The sequence below is a fragment of the Lygodium microphyllum genome, chromosome 23 (genome assembly GCF_053477565.2).
Source record: "Lygodium microphyllum isolate KBCC chromosome 23, Lygodium_microphyllum_v1.1.10, whole genome shotgun sequence".
NCBI lineage: Eukaryota > Viridiplantae > Streptophyta > Polypodiopsida > Schizaeales > Lygodiaceae > Lygodium > Lygodium microphyllum.
In genome coordinates, this window is record NC_141157.1 from 50,556,257 (window position 1) to 50,568,644 (window position 12,388).

Consider the following 12,388-nt stretch of genomic DNA (forward strand, 5'->3'; position numbering starts at 1 on the left):
GGGATTTTCTGTTACTGTCTAAAAGTTCCTGCAGGCAATGAGTACCCTGTTCTAGTCAACTAATGGCTTGTACCATCAATACCAAGCATGTACCAACTTCATAACCCTATAGGAGAGTCTCATACATCTACCATACTGAAAATGACCTCTGTAACCAATAAAATGGCTGTCTAACTCAATGTAGACTGCAATCTTTAATGAGGATATGCATACATACTCTGTCCCAAACTTTAATGCTGAACCATAGTGTCTTTACCATAGGATGCATACATTTTACTGTAGCCATATATCTTCATACATTTGCCATATATTCATGAGTACCATACATTTTCCAATATCTCAAGAACTCACTGCCATAAACTCATGCTGTAGGCTGATTTCAAGTGCCTTTGAGATTTGTACCTGCACCTAAACTTGAAAATGCGTGGGATCCGAGACCTGAGGGGTTTGCAAAGTTCCCTCTCGAGCCGGGTTGCGCTCCCCTTCAGGGTCCTCGTCGGTAGGGGAGGGTCACCTCTCTTTTGTCCTACGGCTCGCCCGGCATCCACTTTTCCTCGTGGGAATGTACATGGCAAGTGAATTCTAGCTCTAAAAATCAGTATGATATACATGGAATAGGAAGGAAATACAATTGCCTTTCATTTGCCCTTTCATGGTATGCAAGATTGGAATTGAAAAGGCTGAAATGTAAATGAGAAATGGAGAGGTATTTACCTCAGCAGTGACTCACTGCTTACAAAGCTTTTCTCACTTACCAATTGGGTAATGATTTTCTTATGATCAAGAGGCAAAATAGGCAATCAATTTCATGTCAGGGTTAGGCAATAAAGATTGAGTAATGAAGATCAAGAAATTACTGATTTCAGTAAATGAAAGTAGATGGGTAATGCTCATTCATTATGGAAGAGTTTGAGACATTTAGAGATGGCCATTTCAGTAAATTGAAAAGGTTTAGTAAAGACAATCACTGACATAACCTATAGGCTTCATGTAATGCATTAGGCTATGAATGAAAGCTTCATTAATCCTCTTATTTCACTTCAGCAATTGGAAATGAGATCAGCAATTGGATGTAAAGAGAAATTAAGAGTGATTAGAGTACCTCATTTGATTGATTGGAGAAGAGCATTGATGATGGAATGACCTTCAATCCATAATGCTTGACATAGGTGAGTTAAGCTTGATAATCCTTCTAAAATCAGTCCAAGAGATCTTCAATCTTCAATAATAATCCCTTCCTTGATAAGCTTCAGCTTCATTAATCCCATGAAAGCTCCATAACTCCATGAATGCTCCAATTTGCTCCAAATGAGGGTTGATGAAGACCGATTACCTTCTCTACTTGAAATAGGTTGCAATAGGTAATAGAGAGGGCTTCAATGTGTCCAAGAGATCCCGAAATTTGAAAGGGAATGCGAAAATTTAATGGCATAAAAGCTTCATGCTGTCCATTGAATACCTAGACCTTCATTGGCTTCAATCTCCTTCAATGTCGGTCCAATGTTGATGGATTCTTGAGGGGAAATGTTTGAGGAAGCTTCAAAGATGCTTTGCCCACAAAAGCCCCATGAATTGCTTCAAAATTTTCAGGAATCTTTGATGCTGTCCCAAACTGCCATAGCTAGGGTTTTGAAGAAGAGGAAAAACTCCAAAATAGTAAGAATCTTGAAGAGGTTTGTGAGAGACCTCTTGCCCAGGGTTAGAAGGATTAATAGCAATGCTTAAAGGACATCCTATTTCTGAAATTTTTCCACGCAGTAGAGGAGTCTGTGCAGGCGGCGCAAACAGCGTGAGTACATACTCATGTACAAAAAGTCCACGATGATGCTAAGTAGCTATATTAGCTACTTCAATTGAAGCTCTTGAAGCAGAGAAGAAGGTCATGTAATCCATTCTCATGATAGGAGTGAGAAAGAGAAGATCTGATCTTGTCTTGGCCATGGATTCTTGTGGACAGCTTGAAGGAAAAGAGAAGAAACCCTTGTTTCATGAAAAGTAACTCTAACTTTTCCTTCCTCTAAGTCCTGTAACCATTAGTTTGTCCACTTACCCCAATTTTTGGCTCAAATCTTGATCACGTCCTGCTATTTTGGCTGGAGCCCTCCATTTCTTCCATTGGTAATGCCAAGAATCACCATCTTCATCCCTGTTTGTAGCAGACATTCACATGTAACTCCGATTTGAAGCCTTCATGTCCTGTCAAGTCCTGTCACTCAAATTCCTAACTATGGTTTGCTCTCTCTAGCCTAGGAAACTGAATCTAGTACTTGAAAATGACTTCTGCAAGGATCTAAGCTACTGCTCTGATACCAATGTAAGAAAGCAATCAACCATGGAATGAAATTTAACTGAAATTGAAAATTAACTAAGCAACAACAAAGAATTAACAAGTCTATTGCACCAAGACATTCTCATCATGTATTAATGGTTGGGGATTCAAGAATACATGACGGCCATGGCTGAGTGCTTCATAGGCTAAGATGAAGCTAACTTCAAGAAGATGGAAAAGCCAAGATTATTGAATGATCAAAAGATGTCTTGCCTTTGGCCTCTAGTCCCTTTTATTCTAACCCTCTTTCCAAACTTAAGGGCTGTTCACACATGTACACATAGGCTAGGGCTGAATTTACAAAGGCTGGAATTAATCCAAGGTGCAAATATTAATGTTGTATTTTCCTTCATGACACTGCACATTAGAGAGCAATCTTTCAAATGAGGCAGTGCCCTGAGAGGAAAAGTCCAAGAAGAATCTGTCAATCAATTGCTGCATATAGCCCTGAAAAATTACATGCTTCAAGTAGGACGAGTTGAAACGCAAAGGGAGTCTCTCCAGAAATTGCTTGAAAGGTGCAATGGGTTGTGCAAGCAACTCGAGCTGCAAAGGGAAATGGTCTGACAAGGCATATTGCTGCAACACTTGTATGTCGAGCATCTCAAGAAGAAAATCATCATTCTGCATGATATATATGCGGTCCAACCGCGACCATGTTGTTGCATACTGGGCAGAATGGAAAGTAAACCCTGTAGAAGACGGGTGGAGCCAGGACCAGAGATCTTGCTTAAGAACAGCAAGAGCCAACTCATGCCACATACGACTTTCCGACGCATCCATTACCGAGTGCTCCGATGTGGACTGGGAAGAATCAACACACATATTGAAATCCCCATGAAGAAGCCCCGTCTGCCAAGTGACAAGGAGGTCTGCAGAGTCTGCCAAAGCTCCCGGCGAGATACCGAATCATTCAGAGCATAAAGGCCAAGTAACCATAATATTTCCCCTTCAAATAAAATTTCAACCACCAAAAAGCGGCCATGAACATCATTTTTAATAAGAACAGGCTGATATTTGTCATGTACAATCATGAGCACACCCAAATAATGCATGGCCTGTGTTCCTGCATAGAACAAACGAAAACCATGGCAATCCACAACTTTTCCGGCTTCACCGTGACTCTTGTGCTCAACAGCGCACAGGACATCCCACTGATTCTCATACAATGCCGTCCACATGGCATGTTGCTTGTGTCGTGAACAAATTCCTCGCACATTCCACGTGGCTATTTTCATGTGTATTCAAAACAAAATCAGGTACCAGGCACAGCTTGCCTCGATTTGACTTTGTCAGCGAGAATGTCCAGGACTCCCTCGTCCAAGAAATCCACCAACACCGCAAAAGAGTTCGGAGGACCGGATTTGGAAGTAGACGGCATATCTGCTGGCTTGGGGTTGGAACAGGGATAGCGACGGTCCCACGGGGTAATGACGTTGCCTCTGGTATCAAAAGCCAGCTTAGCAGGTGGACCCTTTGGACACTCCGAATACATTTTCCTGGCGGGCTGAGGACGGGGGGCTGAGGAAACCATAGCAGGAGCCGAGCACTCGGAAGACAACATTTCCTTCCTGCGTATATATGTACGCATGGAATCGTGAGAGGTAGTAGGCACAGTATTCTCCATGTCAGCAACAACCCTGTTGCCTTTTTTTGCACGTACTTCAACCCAATCAGTGGCACGGGAATCCAGACCCGAAACCTGTTGTTTACCTTTGGCCAGAACTTGGTGCAGATGGGTAGCATCCAGCGACGGAGCATCACACACCATATCTTCCATAGGCGGCGCAACATGGCCAACATCTGAAGTGTGTTGCTGCTCTGGGCATTCGGCCATGAAATCCCCCAACTGTCCACAGGAAAAGCAATGTCCTGCAAAATTGCCCCATTTCAAACGAAAGTGTAACGGATGCATGCCAGAGCAATTGAGGCATAACCAAGCAGGCCTTTTCTTTGCAGTGTCCCATAGCATACACAAGCGGTTGCGATTCACAGCCCTGAGACTGGGAGGGACCAGAACCGTGCCCACAGCGGCCATAGCGTCCTTCAATAGTGGCCAATAAATAGCCGGACAATTTTCCACTTCTACCCACACAGGGCATTCACGTTGCAGCAGGCGCTGAAAATCTGCCATCGGGCGCCATGAAACCACATAAACCAACCGGCGGTCAAAAAACAACGCCAGTTTAGACAGGAGAGCAGCACGGTGCGTCTCAGATTTCAAGAGGACCTCAAAAAACCCCCGGGACCCAACAAAAATCTCTTCAACACATTCCCCTTGTAGTAGACTCTACAGCCATTGGCGAATACGGGAAAGCAGCGGGGTTCGACCAGTGAAGAAGAGTATCACAGCGCGATCATAAAACACCGAAAAGGAGCATAGGACAGTTTTTGGGTCCACGGTGGCTTCCAGAACATCATCAGGTGCAGAGTCAGAAAAGACTTCCTGATTATGTTGAACATATTCGCCAAGCAGAGTGTTGGCAAATTCCAGCAAATGCTCCCAGTCAACACCCTGAGAGTCGACAGAATCCGAAGCAACCTGCGCATAGGAACGGTCTTGAAGAACACCTATCTCTTCTGAGATATACTTGGTACATTTACCCGCAGGCTGAATGTCAGGACCCGGGGGCATCTCTTCGGTGCACGGAACCATATCCTCAGGTTCCTCAGCATTAGAACCCGGGCCAAGTGCTGCCACCGTTTGGTCGATGAAATCCAAATCCAAACCAGCCATCGTGTATGACGATCTGATCTCGAAGGAGGACTGACGCACAGTGCAGATCGTAGTCGGCTGAGTTAGAATTCTGCACCCCTGTAAGCTGGTTTCTCACACGGCGGAGGACGACCCTCAGGACGTCACACGAACAGGTTGCAGGCGTTGAGGGGCCGAGGTCGCGAAAGGCAGGTACAGACAACAGGTGGCAGGCGTGCAAGGATAAAGCTCGCAGGAGGACCAGGCCAGAGCTCTCTAAGGGCAGCAACGGCACAGGCGAACACACAAAGAGAAGAACCCACAATACCTGTTTCCGACAACGCCCAGGAGAATTGGCCGGAGTGCAGCGGTAGGCTGGCGAAAGGAGACAGGGGCCTGCGTCAAACGTGGCGCAGTCCACGGACAGCAGCGGAACGGCAACAGGGGTGGCAGGTCTCACGGGCACAGGCGAGCGAACACGGGCACAGGCAGCAGTTCGCACGAGCTCAGGCGGGCGAGCACAGAGACGGTCGAGGACAGGCGGACGAACACAGACGGCGTTCCAGACTGGGACGGATCAAGACGGCAGCGTTCCGAACTGGGACAGACAGAGACGAAAGGGCTGAAGGCGACGACAGGGATCCCTGCCCTCAGTGCAAGCGAGTAGCAAACGACGGCTACGATTTCAGGACGCCGATGAAAGCAGCCGACAAATGACGAAAGAGGGGCGGCGGCAGGTCACGAGCAGGAACGCCATCGCCCAACTTTCGACCCCTCTTCTCCTCCTCCCTCCTCTCTCTCTCTCTCTCTCTCTCTCTCTCTCTCTCTCTCTCTCTCTCTCTCTCTCTCTCTCTCTCTCTCTCTCTCGGTGTCTGTGGAAAGGCAAGGCTGCACTGTCGCCATGTGCAGGTCGCAGAACCCAGAGGCGCAGGCTCAGGCACGAATCGAGGATACGGCCTCTCGCGGGGGCAACGACCACGGCGGCTGACTGGCGAGGGTAGCGTTCGACAGGCGAGGGTGGCATCCGACAGGCGAGGGCGGACAGGACTGGCAAGCGATGGCGGCTGTCAGATGATGGCTTCTGACAGGCGACAGGGCAGCAATCGTCACTGACAGGACAGGCGTCTGACAGGCGACAGGGGCAGGCAGTCGTCTGATAGGCGACAAGCTTCCGATGGCGACCAGGACCGCGACGAGCAGGAGGTGCTGGTGTGACACGCGACAGCGAGCAGGGGCGACAGTCATCCGGTCAACGGCAGGGCGGGACACGCAGGCGGCGTCATCGCGACCTGCTCTCTCTCTCTCTCTCTCTCTCTCTCTCTCTCTCTCTCTCTCTCTCTCTCTCTCTCTCTCTCTCTCTCTCTCTCAAGCTCTCTTTCAAGCTCTTCCTCACAATCTCTTAGAGGGGTATCCTTCTCTCTACCTCTCTCTCGCAGCCTCTCGAGGTCTCCTTATCCTCCCTTGTGTCTCCCCATACCTCATATTTATAGTGAATTAGAGAAGAGGGCTTATGGCTGAGAAGTGGAGCTCTTTGTGCAGGGGGATCTTGAAAAGATCAATGATCTAATGCTCAGATCATAAATCTGATGATTTCATTGGCTCCGAAAGGGGGGGTAAAACCCCAACACACTTGATTAGAAAGCTCTCAGTTCATTTCTTCTTCTTTTCTCTGTTCAAAGTGTTGTTTTCTATCTGTAGACTGTGATCGCGGCGCGCGCGATTTCGCAAATCCCTCACTTTATTTTTTCTTTTGATAAAATATCCAAAACTAACTAAAACATCACTTGTTTTTTCTTTTAAATGACATCCAATTCTAAAAATCTCCATATCATTTTTTTAGGATAATATCTAAAATATACTAGTTTTGCTCAAAATCTAATATTTTTGAACCATTCAAACTATACATATTAATACTCGTGATTAATATAGCCCATAAGTCTCGTTCACGTTATAATTTACGTGAAGGGTGGCTATGGTCATTGTTAATCCGAGAAAAATATCGAATTTACGACTCTCGATTTTTCTAAATAAATATTTTTAATTAAATAAAAATTATTAGTTATTAATGTTAGTTAGTTTTTATCTTAGTTAGTCTTTAGTTAGTAATCTTACTAACTTATTAATTGACTAACTAACTTTCAAACTAACCAACTAACTTTTATTGTGTGGAAATATTACAAGGATATTGTACGAAAAATGCCCACTTGGTCACATTTGCCATCGCAATAAGATAACTTCCCTTTAATGTCCAACACCGACCGTGTTTAGGCTACAAAGCTTATGCTCATTCACATGATTTCATTGTGCTATGAGTTGGATCTTTTGGTTGTTTCATGACAAATAAATGATTTTTTCACTAAGCATTAGATCCTTTATTCCATCCATAATATTTCATCCTTTTTTTTTTTTAGTATTCATCCTGCTTTGTAAGGTGATTACTCCTTGGGATCGTTGATATCCGCCCTCGCCTTCTCAAAATGAGGATGAGCCCACTTCCTCCACGTCTAAGCACCGTGGGTGGAATACCTTTGCAATGCTGGCTGATTTTTTGGATGAGACATTGGCAAAAAAAGTTCAATCAAGGCATGATCAGCCTCAAAACTGATTTCATTTTGCTAGTATAGGAAGATCACCACTCAGAATGTTTGTAGGGCTTGCTCTCATAGCAAACAGCATGACATGTGGTGTGTCTTACATGAGAATAAATTGTATGTGTTATATGTTGTTGAGTATAAGAGCAATAGTGAAGCAAGTAGAATTGTTGAATGCCATGGGTTAAGATTATTTTATGTTAGGGGCGCTGTAATGCATTATTATGGTGTCCCCATGAAAGTTTTTACCCAATTCTCATAAAAAATGATGTGTTTGGACGTTTTTCAATGATTGAAATTATATTTGAAGGTGAAGTTTTATCACTGCTTAGGGTCTATGCACCTAATGATGCCTAGCTTTGATGTGACTTACTGAATTGTGTAAAAGCAAGCATGTCCCTTGGGTAGAATGGGCTTGCTGATGAGTGACTTCAATGTGTATTGATCCTTTGCAATCAATCTTTGAGCACTTAGTGATGGATGCACCAAAAAGTCATGCTTGGGATGATTTTACATTGGTAGTTCTCAAATTGGATATTTGAGCATTAGTTTCAAGATTTACCTTTCATTGAACTCAGAATATTGTGATTTTGAGTTGCTTGGATTGTATGTATGTTATGCAAGATGATGTTGTCTAACAGGACATTCCAAAGATGAGGGTGTTGCAACAATATGCTCTATTTAATTGCTGTCCTTTGTAGTTTGGCATGCTTAGACAACCCATTAGCCCCCTTGCACAATTTCTGAGCAAGCTTCTTTTGCGATTTGATTCCTCCTTTTTTGAGCCATGCAATTTTCAATGGTTATATGGGACAACTACTTAAGTTTTTGCTTGACTTTCCATGTATAGGCAGTGCCTCCTTTTAACAATTGATTTGAAATGTGTAGAGGGCTGCCAAGAACTATGGGATTCACCATGCTTCGCTTTGGAAGCAATGCATGCATGCTCTTGAGGAGTTGTTGGCCTTGGTTCATCCCTATTGCTTGAATCTTTGAATGATGCTTTCTTGGCTCCATTGTTTGTATGCTTGGCTATTTTGTTCGGTTGCGCTCTTATTAACAAGCCGATTTGAAAGCCTTAACAAGGGACTGTAGGATAACTCTTGTCGATCCTACAATTTCTTTTGCAGTTTGCATGCATCCTCTGGTCAAGAGAACATGGTGAGATTGTAGAATGTTGATGGTTAGATGATTACACTTTCCCAAGGATGAGGTTATGGATATCTTATTGCACTTTCCCAAGGATAAAAACCCCAAATGCGATGGTCTCATAATTGAATTTTTTTAGACTTATGCTGCTCACTTGGTGAGCCTTTGATTGCCATGTGTCAGGAGGTTTGGGCTATTGGATTCATACTTGCATCCTAGAATAAAAGGATTATCGAGTCAATCCCCAAAATCCATTCTCCTTCGATGCTCAAATATTGGCAACCGATTTCCTTAATAAGTAGTATGTACAAGATATTCTTGAAGATTCTCGAGAATTGTCTTTGTGCATCCCCATCAATATGGATTCGTAAAGGGCAAGAATATTTGTATAATATCTTGAATGAATAAACAAGTATAGATTACACGTAATACTCCAACCAAGAGTTTATTCTCGTCCAGTTGGATTTGGAGAAGACCTTTGACTATTTGGAATGGACTTTTCTTGCGGAGCTTATGCAAACCACAAGTTTTGGGCCATGCATATCTCAGTTGATAATAACTATTAGCAGTGATGCTTCTTCACATATCATGTTGAATGGTGGTGTTGTTGGACTCTTTACCCTCGCATGGTTGGTCAAACAAGGCTACCTTCTGAGTCCCCTATTTTTGCTCTTCTTGCCCATCTAGTTCTCACCGTGTTGTCGTTGAGACTATACAACTAGTTAGATTATACAAAGTGATGCTAAGGTTTGCACTAAGAAAACACACAATATATGAACATGACTAAAACAATAGAAAGCAACAAATGCAAAAGCAGAAAACACAAACAAAGAAGAAAGAGAACTTAGAAGTGAATGAGTCAATGCTGTAAATGAATGATAGAATGTATAGAATGCTAAAGGCAGAGTGAAGGGAATAGTCAAAGAGTGACGCTCACTAGAGACACATCCCAAGGTTTGTAACCAGCTGAATGTGAAAGCGCAGCAAGATGGAAAACAAAGTGCAGCTGCCTAGAGGTTGAATCTAATGACAAGTGCAGTTGTGTAATCACCTAGAGATGATGTCATCTGATCATCAGCAGCAGCTGGACACTGGAGACTGGGCAACACCAGCTGAGGTGTGTGCTGATTCAGGGCAGCCTACAATTGCTGAAAGCGCAGGAAGCAAGGGAGAGAAAAAGGGAGTACCAGTTGGTGATGGCAGTCTGCAACAAAATGCAGCTATGGATGACCTCCTAACAGCAAGGGGAGGAGGCCACTACTTCTGCTTGCAGCGAATTCTCATCCTTACGAGTATCAAGAGGGTGCCAAACTGCAAAACGTAACATCTCCTGCCAGGATGCAATCAAATGAGAAAGAAGAAAAGACTGAGAGACCTTAATAGGCCTCCAGGAATTGAGCACATGCAACCAGGAGGCATGAATAACCGTGCTACCATGAGATATGCCAGTCTTTTCTATGAAAAATTTAGCAATATCTAACTAAGGATGACTCTGTACACATAGGGCCTGCAAAAGGGTTAGCCTCAAAGCAGCCATATGCAAGTTAACATCCAACAAAGCTGCACCCCCCATCCTTTTTGGAGTAGTCACATGCTGCCACGAAATCCACACTTGTCCCAAACGATTGTCTTTTTTTTTCCACAACATGAATCTGATAGGCTAAACCAATTCCAAAAGGGACTTCTTAGTCCAAGGAAGCAGTGGCAGAAAAAACGAAATCATACTAATCATAATACACTGAGCAACTTTAAGTCTGACATGTAAAGGCCAGCCTTGAGATTTCAAGTACATAAACGTATCATGAATCCGGGAGCCCATCCAATCCAGCAAGGCACGAGGGGCTACCTCCACACCAATAGGATATCCCAAGTGTCTGGTTATATTTCCCTTTGAAATCACAATACTATGCCAACCCAAAGTCTGCAGATCATTCTCCGTACAAGAGAGTAGAGTAGATTTGCCTTGAGAAACATAAAAGAATCGTCTGCCAAAGATTGACCCACAAGTTGGGTACCACAGGGAAGAGACAAGCCAACTATCTCACCTTGATCAGCCAACCATCCTCAACGGTCTCGACAGATGGCCCGGGTCAAATGCCCTCACATGCTTCCCACACAAGCACGCGGCCAATTGCATCAGACAAGGGGCACATGGAGCACCCACACAGAAACTGGGAGCAAGCATGTGGACTATATCCTCGGCCCTCTATCACTTATCCCCGACATCCAGTCCTTTAAAATATCACCTCGCCCACTCGCAGTGGCTGCCGACCATGCCTACCTGCAATTTGACATAACCTGCAGGTATGACCTAACCCCCCCAACAAGCAACCCCCCAAGATTCCCCAGGTACCACTTTACCAGGCTAACTGCGAGCGCATACTCCGACCATCTCTACTGGAGCCTGCAGGAAATGGACCCCCAGGCACCCCTGGAGGAGGTCACAGCACAGTTGGCGGGCACACTACACACCTCGGCTGCCGAATACTTCCCCCACACATCCCCCCACTCCACCCCTCCGAACAAGAATGTCCCACAGAATAGCTGGTACGACGCAGAGTGCAGGAAAACCCGGCTCCGTCTTCAATAGAACGAAGCATAGGGAGTACACACGCATAAACAGGCACGCTTGATCTTCCGTCATCTAGTGCAACGGAAGAAACGAGCCTACCTCTCCAAAGTGGAACACGAATTCTACAAGCTATTCTTAGGACATGACAGCAAAGAGGCATGGAAGGCGTTTCAAGAACCCCGAGCCCAGATGCCCATCACCTCCCCGGACACTTGGCACACATATGCAACCTCACTATACCAAGTACCCAAGCAGCCCCAACTACCCCGGCCCCCAGGGAGCAGACCCAGATCATCCACATTCTTCCTCAGCACGGGGCGGGTTCGGGACGCCATTGATAGACTCCAAAATGGCCGTGCCCAAGACCACGAAGGCTTGGTAGCAGAGCATTTGACCCATGCCAGAGACATACCGGCACCTCCCCTAGCACACATGTTCAACAGAGCCCTATGCGAAGGCTTCCCTGCCAGCTGGTCAACCAACACCGTAATACCTATCCTGAAGACCGGAGACCCCATGGTTCCCACGAACTACCGAACAGTCATGGTTGGCCATGTACTAGCCAAGCTCTATGGATCCATACTGGACCACGAGCTGAGCAAGTGGGCAGAGCAACACCAACATCGGGCGGCAGGACAAGCAGGGTTTAGGAGGGGTTTCTACACCCTTGACCATATCCTCACACTGAGAGCCATCATAGAGGAGGGCAGAGCACATGGAAGACGGGTGTACTGCTGCTTCGTGGACTTCCGCAAGGCCTTTGACACAGTCCCACGAGCGAGGCTCACGCAGAGACTACAGGAACTGGAGGTCCCAACCGAAATGCGATGGGGGATACTAGCACTATACGAATCGGTAACGGGCCGAGTTCGGGCACCAAGAGGGCTGTCAAAGGAGATAACCAGCACCATCGGAGTCAAGCAGGGATGCCCACTCTCACCCACCCTATTTGGCCTCTACATTGATGAGATCTCAAAGTACATAGATAGATTGGGCGAGGAGGGATCGAGCCTGGGAGGGACACTGATACCATCTTACTATATGCGGACAAC

At 45.4% G+C, this 12,388-nt stretch overlaps 1 protein-coding gene across 7 annotated transcripts in view; it reads right to left on the reverse strand.

The window, feature by feature from the left end:
- Positions 1-12,388, reverse strand: part of LOC148016174 (putative plastid-lipid-associated protein 4, chloroplastic) — a 114,064-nt gene that overhangs the window by 73,146 nt on the left and 28,530 nt on the right. The gene's annotated exons all lie outside the window — the stretch shown is intronic.